General features: G+C 32.2%; 1 protein-coding gene across 1 annotated transcript in view; it reads right to left on the reverse strand.

Annotated features, from left to right (window-relative positions):
- LOC127791746 (probable disease resistance protein At4g27220) overlaps positions 1 to 16383 on the reverse strand; it is a 102795-nt gene that overhangs the window by 12621 nt on the left and 73791 nt on the right. The window lies entirely within an intron of this gene.

Genomic DNA, 16383 nt, shown 5'->3' on the forward strand with positions numbered 1-16383 from the left:
TTACAACTAAATCATCAGCAACAACGCATCAAAAAAATGCCGTCCGAGCAGCGATGAGGGGCTGGCAGTGGCCATTCAAGCGGCGTTGTGGTGAGTGCGTGCAAGCTGTTACTCGCGGCGGAGAGAGGGGGCGACGATGGCTGGGGGCGAGGTAGCTGGCGCGACCGGCAGAGCGAGGGGCGACGGAGGATGGTGCTCACGGCGGGGAGGCCACAGCGGACCATGCTCGACTGGATGAGGGGCGACGGCGGTGCTCGTCGATGTGGCGGGGCAAGGGTGGGGCGACGACGGACGCTACAACCAACGGGGCTGGGTTTGAAAGATGGTGGTTTTCAGAGAGAGAGTGGGAGAGAAATAAAGTGGGTTTGAGAGGGTGGTTTTGAGAGAGTAGGGGAGAGATACAGTGGGTTTGAGAGAGAGAGGGTTTGAAAATGGGCGGCAAGATGAAAATTAAAGCCAAGTTGGAGTTGTTGTTAAAATATCACGAGAATTTGGAGTTGTTCAATTTTCTGTCCACCTTTACGTAAGTGTAGCATTATCCATGACTTTTTGTTTTCTGTCTGATTATTTACTCTTCTCTCTCCTCACGTCCTTTTCTCTATTCACGTGGCTTGTCTCCCTCCCTCTCTCATATCATTGCATGCTTTTCAATCTTCTCGTCTCCAACGCAGCAATTGACGCCATCTCTTTCTTCTGGCATGCTTTTTAAATTATTAACTAATTTGATTCTCTTCTTATATTTCTGGCATTGATACATTTGTTGATCTATACATTTTAGCTTTTCAGATCAAAAAAAGATTTTAACTTTGGCTGTGCAAAGGACAACGGGAAAGCAATGATGCGCGTGAATGCAATGATACTGCTGACATGTTTTTGCGAAGTGGTGCAGGGCGTGGAATTGGAAAGCTGACTTCCGCTGCGCAAAGGACAATGGAAAATGTGAACTTTCGGCCTTGGCAGTAGAAAAGACGTGTCTGGGGATGTGGAATAGAGATTTTTTTCTCATTTTTTAAAATACTTTTTTATTTATTTAATTAGTGTTTTTTTGGTGTTATGATTGCATATATAGCAGCGGCGACAAAGACTAGCAACCAAATTAAAATATAACCCCACCCCACTTCAAGTGGTAGGTTTAATACTAACACCATCATGGGAAAAAATTATGATTAAAAATAAAATTATTATTATATAAATGGATTGAGTACTAAGTTTATGATTGATGGCTGTCAATGATGGAATTGAGAATTATTATTAGAACTAGTTTTCTTCTTATTTTATTATTAGAGTAATAAAGAATTAATCATAATGTAAAAATAGACACAGATTTTGGGAGATTCACTGTTTAATGTTCCCATTGTACTCAAAACAGAAATGTGTTTTTATAAAATAAAATAAATATATATCAATTACAATTATGATATACAAATTTTAAAAATTATCACATAAGACTTGCTAGATTTAAAAATGTATTAAGTAATGTTTAATTATCCTATAATTAAAAAATTTATACAAAATATTAACATAAATTTGTGATGAAACTGAAATAAAACTTATTAAATATTTAAATTAAAAATTAAAAACTAAAATAATTATTCATATATAAATAAATGATAAATAATATTTAAATAGAACCAAAAATAGATAATTTTATAGAGATCGAGAAGATAATTTTGGGTTCTAAAAGTGTAATTATATGATTCTCTCCTTATCTCTTTTCACATTTTTAACTGTTTCTGCTTTTTATCTCATCGCTTGCTTTTCTCTATCATCTCATTGCTTGCTTTGAAGTGATTTGATTTGATATGATATTTTTATATCAATTAAATATATTATTAATGTAATATTGTAAAGTAAGCAACGGATGAAAACCACTTTTTAAAAATATAATGAATGAGAGGAAGCAGCTGGAGAGACGGAAGAGATAGAGGTGAGTAGCTCTCATGTAAAGTGAAAATTAAAGGGAAAATACAGGGAAGAGAATAATGAGAAGAAACTGTTGAGTAATTGTTGCTGCTGCTCTGTTTGAGATGTACCTAATCTTCAATCAAAGTAAGCAAGCAGAGGAATCACCTTTCGCTGTGACACAGTCAACTTTGGCTGTCGCAAAGGACACTGGAAAAGCCACCTTCCGCGTTTTGCAATAGTAAAGATGCTCGTGAATACAATGATGCGCCTGACTTGTATAATTGCGAAGTGGGGCAAGGCGTGAAATTGGAAAGCTGACTTCCACTACGCAGAGGACAATCGGAAATGCAACTTTTCGCGTTGGCAATGACAAAGATGGGCTATCAATGATTAAATCAAGATTTATTATTAAAATTATTTCTCTTTATAATTCATTATTAGTGCAAAGGACAATCGGAAAGTTATGTGCGAAAAAAATTTGCTAAATTATAAAAATTGACTGCATCGCAAGGCATCGCGTAATTTTTTTTAGGAGAATGAATGATTTGAAATGGTTTTAAAAATCTTCAAATCATGTGATTTACCATTTGATAAAAATATATTTAATTAAAAATTAAATCATCTAACTAATTTAACAATATAAGAACTAAAAAAATAAATTATAAAATCTTAATTTAATCTTCCATTCCTCATTCCTTCTCTACCCACCGCCCGTCGCATCGAGACTGATGTCTCACAGTTTGAGACTGATGTCTCATTCATTTCTTTCAGCTCTTTCTTTCACAGTTTGAGCTCTCATCCTTCCCACCGACAGGTTTGACAGACACTCTCTACCTTGGGGCCCTCGTTTGGGTTGCTGATTTACTGCCCGACCGCCAATTAGGGGTGTTCATAGTGCTGTTGCATTTGGGTTGCTACTTAATCTCTAAACCTTTCATTTGGATTTTCTGAGTTGCTGATTATCTCTAGACTTTTTATTTGATTTTTTATTATTTTAAATTGCATAAATCGCATTATACTACACGGCATTAGATCACATAATTTGGAATAACAAAAAAATCGTATCTATAATTTAACGCATTAAAAACAACTTACACCAATCAAATCACACCCTAAACACCCCTAAAGTTACTTTCCACGTTTTGTAAAGATGCCTGCTAATGCTTTGATGGAATAGGAATTTATTGTAAAATTAAAAATTAAAAATTTGATTTAAAATTAAAACTCAACAAGTTAGAGATAGTTTGTGAATAATACTCTTTCTTTTTATAGTCATTTAGAGATAATTTTTCACTTAGAATAATATCTTTTTTAAATAATATTTAAAAATAATTATTATAAAAGAATTCAGAATATTAGTTTAACGTATCAACTTTTTAAGATTTAAGATAAAGTGTTTATTTTAAATTTACTTAAGACTCCAGTTGAATTGTTAAATTTCAATAATAATTATGATTAAAGTAAGAATCTCAATTTGTTGTGAGTTTGTAAAATATTAAAACTAAGTAAAGTCAACTAACAACTCGAGGCCAAACAAAATCTGACTATTGAGTTGATTTTTTGATATTATCAAATATTTAGATATTATGGTAACAAAGAATATGATTTTCCTGTTACAAAAATTAAAATTTAGATTTAAAATTAAAATTCAAGAAGCTTACCAAGAGAACAGATCCTCCTCTTTTTATAGTTTTTTTTTTTATAGTCATCCAAAGATAATTTTCACATACAATAATATCTTTTTTAAACAACATGTAGAAATAATTATTATAGAAGAATTAAAAGAAATCAATATTGGCTTAGCGTACCACTTTTTTAAGATTTAGGAAAATGTGTTTCCATTCGTGAGGAAGAAAACCTATATAAAATACTAAAATTGAGCAAAATCAACGACTGGAGGAGGCCAAATCAAGTCTAACTAGTGGGTGGATTTTTTAATATCATCAAACATATAGTTTATTCTTTTTTAATTTTTTTAAATAAAAAAAATTCACACATTATACCCACACACAACTCGTGAGAATAATTTATGTAAATCACTTAATATAAAATTATTTAAAAAGGTAAAAATATATATAATATTAATGTAAATTGTCAACAAAAATTAAAATTTCATGTGGAATCCTTTTCAATAAAAATTTGTATGTGCCCATTTTATAGTAAAATAAAAATATTTTCTATCAAAATATAAAAATAACTTACTTACAAAAATTTTATTTTCAGGAGTATTTCATGACAGTAATAGTGATAATGAAGCTCCATTCTCTCAATTCATATATCTTGATGATATACTTTATTTAAAGTTAGAATTGAAAGTGAGACACCACCATATATTTTATTTAAAGTCGGAATTCAAATCATGAAATTGGGACAATTTTGGAAATTTATTTATTTTTGTCTTTTCTTCCCTTATATTTTTAAAATATTACAATAAGTCATAATTTATTATTATTTTATATAATTTTATATAATAATCTATATACAAAATACATAATAATTATACGTAGAATTATCTGTTTTGCCAACAGGCACTCCTGACGTGCCTTCTTTTGATCCTATATCAAGTATAATTAATTCGTCTTTTGTTAAGCTAGTATGAGTTGTCATCTTCACTTACTGACTTGACCTCACTTGGCCAGCTCCTACACCTGCTCCTACGAAGACAATTTAAGAGCTCAATTTCATTACCTTTTGCTTGTAACGATTGCTAAGAAGAAAAAAAAAAAAAACAAAAGCAAGAACTTAGTAAAAAGAAAGACCGATTGCTAAGAAGGGGAAAAAAAAAAAAAAGAATGAAGAATGGAAACAAAGTGTACTAAATCATATTTATTTTGTGCTAGTTCAGCATGGGTTATGCACTCCAAATGAAATCTACTCCACAAAAAATAGGTTGATTTATTCCACAAGCTAAAATTCTAAATTAGATCTTATCAATATCTTCATCCTCAAACTCAATGTAATCATCACCAGCACTCTCATCCTCCTCGTCGAGTCCACCAACATAATAAATAATTCAAATACTGAAATAGCTAACAAAGACAGACCTAGCAATTTTATCATAGTTGTAGATGAATTATGTAAAATTGTTATATTGGTGACAAATTTCTTAGCAAATAAATTAAGTTCGAAAGACCTGATCTGGTATGCTAACCCTTCATCTCAAGGAATCTGGTCCAATTCTTGTCAAGGACCACAAGCAATGTCACTACTTGTCTTTATCTTCTCGTCATCTTAATTGTGTTGTTCCTTCTTTGACTTTGTCTTTTGCTCATTTGTGGATGGGCTATTTTAATTAGTTATTATGTTTTTCTTTTTCTTTGGTAAGTAAGTTTGTTCATTTGCACTTGCCCCCTTCATCGTTGATTTTGATATACCAGAAAAGTATTGAAGGTTTTTTTCTTTTTGGCCCAGCACGAGCAATTCCCAACTCATGAGCCCTTTCTTCTTGACCATAAATCGTCTAATTTTGTACTTTTTTTTGAAAGTGATATTGGTTTCAGTGTAGGGTTTTTGGGTTAGTTGCCCTCCTTTGGCCCTCAAATGTGAAGAAGAAACAACTACATGTTGACAAGCCAGACCAGACGATGATGCAGTTGTTGATGCTTGTGATGCTTATGACGACTACGATTTTATGTGAATTGCTAGTTAACTATTACCTTTGTCACATATTATCACATAAAATCACAGTCATCATAGACATCAACAACTGCATCATCGTTTGGCTTGTTAACACAAATGAGCAAAAAACCCTACACCGGAACCATCACTTTCAAATACTGAAACACAATTGCACAAAACACAAAATTAGATGATTTATAATTAATCAAAAAGAAAAGGCTCATGAGTTGAGAATTTATAAGGCATCAAGGGCCAAAAAGAAAAAAACCTTCAATAATTATTTTTTATATCAAAAACCACGATGAAAGGGGCAAGCACAAATGAACAAGTTTACTTACCAAAGGGGGAAAAAAAATCACAATTGCTAATGGTCTCACTTTGTTAGCTATTTCAGTATTTGAAGTATTTATTAATATTGAGGGTGGACCTGACTAGGAGGATGGGGGTGTTGGTGATGATTACATTGAGTTTGAGGACGAAGATCTTGATAAAATCTAATTTAGGATTCGGACTTGTGAAATAGATCAACTGATTTTTTGGGGAATAGATCTAATTTGGTGTGTATAAGCCATGCTAAACTAGCACAAAATAAATATGATTTAGCGTTCTTTGTTTCTATTAAAGAAAGACTGGTCTTTCTTTCTGCAAGTTCTTGCTTTCGTTCATTTCCTTTCTTTTCTATCTACAATTGTAGTTCTTGCTTTTGTTCCTTTTTTTCTTAGTAATCGCTACAAGCATAAGGTAATGAAATTGAACTCTTGATTTGTCTCACATAGGAGCAGGTGCAGCAGCCAACCAAGTTAGGTCAAGTCAACAAGCGAAGATATCTCATGGCAATTCAAACTCAGTTGGCTTATCAAAAGAAGAATTAACTAAATAGGGAGTAGATGATGTAGGTTTAGTCCAACCTCTTATTCAAGCTCCATTATGGCTAATTCCCAAACTCGTGGAACATGCACGAAAAAAATGCAAGCTCTATCTACAAATATCTAGGCTTTCTTGCTCTATTACCTTTTGCCTAGATATCTCTTAGAAAAAATTGTCGAAGATATCTCATGGACAGACTTCATGTCTAATTAAAATATATTTGAATAAAATTGTCTAAGATATCTTATGAAAAGACTTCAAATCTATTAAAATGGACTCAAAGTTAACTATCAACAGTCTTAGATGATGATTATTAATTTTAATAAGAAGGGGAGAATTGTAATATCTTAAAATTTGAGAAATAAATGATGATTATTAATTTTGATGTTTAAAGTCAATATGGAATATTTGAGGAATTAAGAGTAAATATTTATTTATGTTATTTTGAGAAAATAGATAAATAAGGTAATTAATTAAATTATTTGGGGATATTTATGAAATTAATGAAAGAATAAAATAAATTAATTTAGTGAATTTTTAGAAGTTTTAGGGTGTAAGTGAAATAAGAAGGAAATGAAAGTTCGGGCGTATGTGCAATTAAAGGAAATTAGGAGTGTTGAAATGTGAATAGCGGAAGTGGCCCCAATTCACCTTAAATTTAATGGAAGGCGTGTATATGTTGAAGGATGCGTGAGACGCGAGCGGTCGCGTGCGAAGGATGTCAGGCGAGGGACGTGGGATTGATTCCACTGGCGTGTGCGCGAGGCTGGGGGTTTTGCTAATTTTAATTCGGCTGGCGTACAAGGCTGCTGGTTGGGCCGCGTGGCTACGTTCTGATCGCTCTTTTTGTTCCACTTTTAAGCCCAATTCGGGCATTTTCGAGCAGTAATTTCAGCGAGCAAATTGGGAGAAGAAGACGAACGCATAGTGATGGAAATGGAGGAAATTTGGGAGAAATTGGGGATTAGATGAAGGTTTAATTGAGTTTTGGTAAGTAGAGCAATATGTATTAAACATTCTGTATGGTTGGAATTTTATTTTGGGTCCAATTTTATTAATTTTGGGCGTTTATTCTATTTTGTAACGTGTATTAATTTGGTGGTGTTCAAGCATGAAAACGTATAAATAGCTAAATAGAGGCAAGCTCCCTTTACCTTTGCGATCTCTTTCCATTTTATGAACCCCTCGTCTTCCCTCAATTCGTTTCTGATTCGCGTATTAATTATACGAAACGAGAATTTTATTAACAGGATTTAATTTAAATTAAATATGAGACTCGTTGGGGTTTTATTTAAGGTGTGGCTACGTGGATAAAAATTATTAGAAGCGGTATATGTTTAAGAATTTTATACGGCTAAATTATTTATATTACACGGTAAATTTATTTAATTAAAACTATAATTTTATTAATTGCTAAAAAATATTTTACTTTGTAGTGGGAGTACAAGAAAGACGAGGAACGACCGTGTAAAGGCAAGTTCCTAACCCTCTACTTGTGTTCTTTAATTCCCATGAGAGATTCCGTGATTTCTCATATTTTATCCCCTCCCTTGCTCTAAATCGACACCTAGCATTATTTATTGGATTATTATTCATTTGGTAAGATTTAAATTAAATCTGGGACTTCTATAACTTTATTTGTTGTGAGTCTACGGGGGTTTGTACCGCTCCCAGTCCTTTCGGAATGATGCCGAACCTAACTTGAGGATTAGGTTCCTAGATATGTGGGTTTATTTATGGTTCGGCTAGAGCTATCGAGTAGTGGGGCAATGGTCGGCTGTTTGGTGACGTTGGAGTAGACTATCATACAGCCATGATGTGGATCGTCGGGCAGACACTCCTAGCCACTGACCGTTGACCGATGCCGGACACTACTAATTAGCTCTGCCAGTATGTGATTTATTGCATGATTTGATATGTTGTATTACCGTTCATGGTTTGATATGCATATGGGTACGGGATGCATGTTGAAATTTTCATTTATTGAGTATACTTGATCACGAACATACAAGCTTTGTTAGTTTGCATCTGACACAGGCATATGCATCGCGTGTGGTTTACTATGTGGGCGAAGTATGGCCTGATAGCTGAATATATGGGCATCAGTGTATCACGTTAATGCTCACTACGCCATTGTATTTTTATGTGCATTGCATGGTTACCGACAGTTCACAGATCTCAGACGGGATGACCGTTCTGAGGGAGCTTACGACTTGGTTATTCTACAGCTCGAGTGTCAGGAGGACTGGCGCGAGCATTCGGGTGACGGAGCACCGATCTGGGACGACACGCACAAGTTTGTTTGAGATATTTGTTGCCTTTCAGGGCAACGACAAGTTGGTATGAGACTTGGGTGTCGTGTGCCTTGTGTGGGCCCCAAGGACCAATACGTGCTTTATTTACGCTTTTATACTGTGTTGAGCGTCTCATGGCCTGTGTATGCTTGTAGGTTGGTGTTCTCGGGAGAGTTTATTGGATATGTTTAGATTTCAGCCTTTCTTTCTTTATGCTTGCTGAGTCTCACGACTCACTTTGCTTTCCATCATTCCAGGTAGTGGTAGCAGGGTTATGGGCAAGGGAGTCAGCTTTTAGTGGCAGAGTCGGTATGGTGTACAAGCAGTTCCGTCAGTCCCTGCCATTCTCCCGTCTTCCCTAGTTGACTCTGATATTTGAGAGAGATTGACTCTCTTATTTTTTACTGTTTCAGGTTATTCCTCAAGTCTTGTGTATGTCAGTACAAGAGTTTGCATTCATTTATTTATCTTGTGATCGTTGTGTTAGTGGTGTTCCCGTAGTGCATGCATGTATATAGCTTCACTTTCGTTATTTTCATTCTTATGTATACATGCCATGGTAGTTATTGTCTTGTGCTTCTTTCTTTCTCCTTTCGTAGGCGCTCTCATTTGGGTAGTCCAGATAGTTGGGATATCCGGACGGAGATGCTTACACTATCATACAAATCTATAGGCTTTCCAAACTTATAGGAAAGATGCCTATTTAATTTTGTTTTAAAAATAAATATTATTTTTCAACATGTAATATTAGACAACATAATTATTAGTCTATTTAATTAGTTTAACTAACTTCCAACTACCAATGCCAACTATATATAAATAGATCCAATTTCAAATTTCCAAAATCGGTTTCTTCTATCAACTTCTCCCAGCAAGCTAGACAAAGAGAGGGAGAGGAGAAAAATTCTTGATCGATTGGAGATAAAACAAAGCAATTAATTGGTTCCAATACCCTGACCTATCGGGCTCTATCGATATCGATGGCAAATCTAAGGTTGCATTTGGTCGTGAATCAATTAATACACGTTATTCAAGTGCCTCATTTCCAAGTACAAGCTCTCTTCCAACTAGAAATGGTATGTTTCTCTGTTATAATCAAGAACTGATAGAAGTGATAAACATTATTCAATAAACATTATACAGGAAAGAGGAAAAGAATACGACGTCTCTTTCTTGCACTTTTGTCCCTTTACCCGCACTTTCTTTCCCAAGAACCAAATAGGAACATTCAAGCATATAACCTGCGAACTGTTGCTAGTGAGAAAGAAAATGAAAAAATGTAGTCATCAGTAGTCTTCTTGCGAGAAAAAGGAATGGTTTTATTATAATACTAATACTGCAAGTGTTTTATCTAAATCTTTATTAATTCTTGATTAATACCAAAGTTGAAAGCTCAATAATTGTATAAACTAGTGCTACGAGAGGTATAATTCATATAATTTTTTTGCCAAACCATGCTTGAATATGATTAATTAATATTGATCAAGAAGGTTTATGATGATGTTGTTTACAAATTGTATAGAAAATAGAAAGCTTCCCCAATTTAGTCATGCAATCATGGGATACCAGAGGCGTGATTATACTCTTGCATGTATTCATGCAATTCGCCCATTAATATAGTGTTTGTTAATTAAGATATGGAGTGAAAATGATCAAATATGGGAAGTATTTTAAATATTTTTCCTTTCTAACGTGTTTGTTAAATTTACATAATATTTTTTATAAAATTTGTCACATGATTTCTTATTTGACTTTATATAAATAAATTTATTTGACCCCCTTCAAATAAATTTATTTGATATTTTACAGATAAAATTAAATTACCCATATGTCTTTTGTGGGATAATTAATGTCATTTAATATATTTTTAAAATTTAAATTTCTCTCTCTCTATATATATTTTATTATCTAATACAAATTCATTTCAGTGATTTTTTAAATTATTTTATTTAATTTTATATTTTATTATTTATTATGAAAATATATTTTCATAATTTTTAATTATCTAAGTGAAATTATTGATAAACTACTAAGAAAATGAAAGTGAAAACTAAAAAATATTAAAATTATGTTGGGAAAAAAATTATTGATAACCCTACAATCATTCAAACAATACAATTATTGGCTTTAAGTTTAATATGAATAGTTTAATTAAACGATAAAAAAATATAGTTGTCGAATCACCATCATTCACCTAACAACTCGCCGGATCTAACGTGGAGATGATAAAACTCACCAAACTTGGTACGGGTCATCTTAAAAACAACTAGAAAACATGCAAATCTGGTTATTGGAACCGTTTGTCATTGGAAAACTCACTAGTTAGATGTTAGTCATCAAGCATGGCTGCAGTGTTTGCCAAATCTACTATAAAGAGCCCGAAACTCGTTGGATCTAGTGAGTCCATTGCAAAAATAGATGAATCTATTAATCTAGTCATTAGAGCCACTCCTAATTGAAAAACCTATGAGCTAGGTGTTGTGGTCAACCACTATGGCTACAATATCACTAAATCTACTACGAAGAGTCTAAAAGTACTTACCAAACTTGGGAGTTTGTCACAAAAAATAGTCAATTATGGTAATTTAGTCTCAAAAGCCGCTCGTTTTCAACAATATATTTTAGTGCAAAAAAATATAAAAACAAGCCTAAAAATATTTATATATATTTATATATAGATAAAAAGAAAAAGAAAAACAGCAAACCACCAGTTGGTTATGCGGCAGCGAAGCGATTGTCTGTTTACTTTTCCTTTATATATATATATATAATATAAAATATATTTCAGTGCAAGAAGATTAATAATTTTTTTATATCATCTAGAATGATATTTAATCATTAAAATTGAAAATATTGAAAGCATTTTAATATAAAAACAGTATTAGCAATAAAAATATTTTTGTTAATTCCTTTTTGGTAAAATTATTATTTTGCTATAAAAATAATAATTTTACGTAATTCCTTTTTGGTAAAATTGAAATTGCTAAAAGTCTTACTTTTGTAAGCTATTTCAGTATTTGAATTATTTATTAATATTGAAGGATTTGCTGGTGGACTCGATGAGGGTATTGGTGATGATTATCAACAAGATATAATTTAATTTCTTGAACTCTAACTTGTGGTTTTCTTGGATTTCTCCAAGTTGTTTATGTGATGATTTGGGCTATCTTAATTTGTCTGTCCTGTCTGCTTCGTAAATAATCCAAATCATATAAGGTTGGTTCGATAAATGTAAAAATAAAAAAATCAAAATTATGTAAAAAATTGAATTAAATTGAACGAATAAACCAAAAAAATAAAACAAATCAAAAACTTGAAAAACCAAACAAATATATAAAAAAAAAAAAACAATTGACCAAAAAATCAAATACACTCCTATATATTCATCTCATGGTTTGATTTTCTCTCTTCTCATCTCCTATGCTACAATTAAAGAAAATAGAGAAGCTGTTGGCACTATATCTCTCCCCTTCTCTCTCTCTCTCTCTCTCTCTCTATTTTATGCAACTTTAATGTGTGTGATTTTGTTTTTTTAATAAAAGTTGAAAAATCTTATTAATAAAAAAGAGCAAAGCGAGCACCAAATACCATTTCCATTAGCAGAAAGCTTGAGGTTGGAATTTAGAAAATTTTAGTAAATTTATATTTAGTAATTGATTTTTTATTTTAATTTTTATTATTTATTAGACTAACTAACATGCAGCACATTATTTAGAGCTTAAGAAGTAGAGTTTAGCAACATTAATATCATTAATTTTAACCAATGCCACATCTAATTAACCATTCAAATTTAATAACTTGGCCTATTACCTTGTTTAATTTAATTAATTAGATTATAAAAGAGAACAAGGAAGATCATTCAGAAGATGGATCAGTAGGATATCTTGTTTATATTTCTAGAGAGAAATATCCTAATCATCCACATAATTTCAAAGCTGGTGCCATGAATATGCTTGTAAGAATTTCAATTTTTCTAAATTTATTATTTGCTTATACCTTAAACCCATTTACTTGTAGACATGTATTAAAAATAATATATTTACAAAAAATAAAAACACAAACTCATTTGAAAAATTTATTTATGTTAGTTTTTTTTTTTTTTTTTTTTTCATACCGTGACAGAACTTTTGTAGGTCCATATACTATGTTTTTATTTTTATTTAATAGTTATAATTTGAAAATGAAACACCATAGCATGCTTAATTTTTCATTTGATATTATTGGTTGTATTATGAAACTAACCGGCAAGAGTCTCAGGTCATGATAAATACTCCAGTCACGTTGAATTTAAATTGTGACATGTATTACCATAATAATCCTTAAATTGTTTTACATACCATGTGTTTCTTGATGGGTAAAAAATGAGAGGGATTGGAGATTTGTTCAATCTCTCCCATTACTCTATGATAGATTGAAAGACGACTCACTTGAAAAGTAATTTATAGTTTTTCGTGAAGTATGTAATTTCTTTCTAAATTTTAGGGTATATACAAAAATCTTATCAATATTTGTCATAATATTACTTTTCATTAAATTTAAAGAAATTTACATGAGATCTAAAGATCTTCACGAGAAAAAAACTGCTAAGAAAGAGTCAAAATGCTCTGGAAATATTAAAAAAAGGGGTCAATTTCTATGTATTAAATGATTTATTTAATTTACTTCAATTTAAAAAGAAAATAACGAGTTCTGTAAAAAATTTATTAAATGCATAATTGTCGAGAGAAGTAGAGGCATGAAGAGAAGCTTTAAGGTGAATAAGAGTTTAGCTTGCTCCCAAATCACCACAAAGTTTTGTTGAAGAAAGAACTAATTATACAATTTTTCTTGTTACGAAACTATTATTATGAGATACAATAAGATATTTGTGGTACGATTTTTATTATTTATATATTTTCCTGACGTTTAATATTACATAAAAAAAATATGACATGACATTAATATGTACAATATTCAAGCTTGATAAGCATTTACCCATTTTGAATTTTCAAGCATTTTGGAGGGTTATGAAAAAGTAATGGATGTCATGGTTTGTGAAGAAAGTAGAAACAATTTAAGCCAAGTAGCAACAATTTAAGGTAATTTAAAATGAAATTTCATAAAATAAAGTCCAAGTATATATTGAGTAACAATGAATAAAGGTCACCAGACATTGATATTCAATGTCTCGTCTATAGCATGAATAGACGAAGGCTTATTTACATGCAAACTTGAAGTCAAATTTAGGCTAGCTATGGCGATTGGTGGATGAAATCATCATCTCAAACTTAAGTCAATGCAACACAAAATGGGAGGCCACCAAATTAAATTGGTGGAAGGGAATTTTCCTCCAGTTCCAGCTGATGATCATCAATGATCGTCGGAATGGCGGGTGTGGAGGAGGTCCTCGCAAGAACTTCAGCCCAAGAATGACCACCTGATTGCGCTTGCCCTCCTAGCGTCAGATTAAATGTTTTAGTCCCTGTTATCAGAGCAATGGTATCCTCCATTCCCAGCTGGATCGCCAAGCTGTGGGAAGCCGAGATCGTCAGAAGGTCTGGTGTGGAGGAGCTCCTCTCAAAAACTTCACCCCGAGATCTTTTGTGGGTCTTGGAATGACCACCTGATTGCGCTTGCCCTCCTAGCTTCAGATTAATATTTCTAACACCTTTTATCAGACGATTGGCTTCCTCTATCTTCTTTTGAGCTTCTCCACAATTACAGCAGCGGGTGCACAGGCACATCATCAGCAACAACTTGCCGTCTGATTCAACTTTGTTGTCCGGTTTTACTTCCTGGAGCTCGTCGATGAGAGTTTTCGCTTCCTCTAGCCAGACGGGGAGATGGCCTTCATTGACGACTAGACCATCGTTGACCATACCTTGGATTAAGGCGTGCAGCCTTTTCAGCTTCCTAGCTACACGTTCAAGCTCATTGATAACTTTACCATAGCAGAACAGATCATGACCCCAGGACCCCACAAACCTAGCCAGGGGAACTATCACACAATTGGCCAACTCCCTTAAGGGTCTTGACAAATCAATAGACATTTTAGTCGTTCTTTTCTCCCCTTCTATCTCCCTATCTCCCTTTAATTAACCAAATGAAGAAAAAGAAATCGCAGAAAAGCAGGGAAACCAGTGTCAGCCAGCTAAATAGAGGAGGGGGGGAAGATAACAAAGTGAAGAAAAAAGAAAGAAGGAAAGAAGAAGAAAACGGTATGCGAATTTGAGTTTGGACGTTTACCGACTTTCCGGCACTGCAAGCTCTTATATATACACACACACACACACACGTGATCCCATGATGGAATCAGAAAACAAGTTGTTTGTTGTGTTCTTTTCCGTTGAAGATGTAACAGAGAGGATTGCATAGAATCTCCGATCTTCATACCATAACATAATCATAATATAATATAATGTAAATAAATAAAATTATAAATAAATAAAACAAGTTGTTTGTTGTGTTATTTTAAGGGACTTGAAATAGGGATAAACTTATTTAGGTTCATTCAATAAATAAATAAATAAATAAAACAGTCACAGTTAAAAGCTAAGAAAAAAGGTCAAATAGCTATAAAATTGTAAAGTTTGATGATCAAATTAATTATAGTTATGAAAATTTTATATGTAATAAAAAATTAGGCCAAATACATATTTTAATCCTTATACTTTTATTTTTTTAATTTAAATATTTAATTTTTTTATTAATTCAAATATACCATTAAATTATGTAATTTTGACTCAATTATAATCTTGAGATTTTTATTGTTTTAATTATATCTTTAAATTGATTGCTCTCGTCAAATTTATCAATGTGTGCAATTGAATGAAATTGTATAATTTATGGATATAATTAAAATAATCAAATAATTTAAAGATGCAATTGATTTGAAATTGTAAGCTCAATAGTATATTTGAAATAATAAAAAGTTTGAATGTGTAATTGAAAGAAAAAGTACAATTATAGGAATTAAAATATATATTTTATTAAAAATTATAAAAATAATATTAGTTACTAAAACTAATATTTATAGAAGTTTCGATTTGTCACTGGATTGCCATTCAACATGTAATGCACACCTCTTTGCTATTTTCTCGCTGTAATTTTATTTGTTTCTCATTTTTTTTTATAATATTATTATTGTCACGCTTGAATTCTTTAAATTGAATGGCGATCCAAAGTTCACTCCATCACCGTAGGTATTATTTTAATTCAAAGTCATTTTTAATCATCACAATGAAGATCCATGCCAATGGTCAGCATGTGTCGACATTTTATTTAAAAATCATCTATTCAACCATTGGCATGGATCATTATTGATCATTCCAGCGAAGAGCGTGTGGCTTAGGTCATTTTTTATTCCAAATCGCTGGCATGTATTATTTTCTAATATTGCTATCGGAACGTTAATAATAAAAAATATGCTGATTAAGTTGTCTAAATCATATATGGACAATTAAAATCGGGGAAATTCTATTTGCAGCCAACGTTTTACTCATTGCAACCATTTTTTAATATACCTAAAATATCCTTAAATAAAAATTCAATTTTACCCTTATCTTCAATACTCAACCACCACCACCTGACATATGTTTTTCGCCGGAAAAATTTTCTTTCTTCACAGTGACTCATATCCCAATCAAATATTTTCTCCTATCTGTATCTCTTTCTCTTAGAGACTTAGAGACTCACTTTCAGCTCACACTCATACAAATCT

The sequence above is a fragment of the Diospyros lotus genome, chromosome 15, assembly GCF_014633365.1.
Source record: "Diospyros lotus cultivar Yz01 chromosome 15, ASM1463336v1, whole genome shotgun sequence".
Taxonomy (NCBI): Eukaryota; Viridiplantae; Streptophyta; class Magnoliopsida; order Ericales; family Ebenaceae; genus Diospyros; species Diospyros lotus.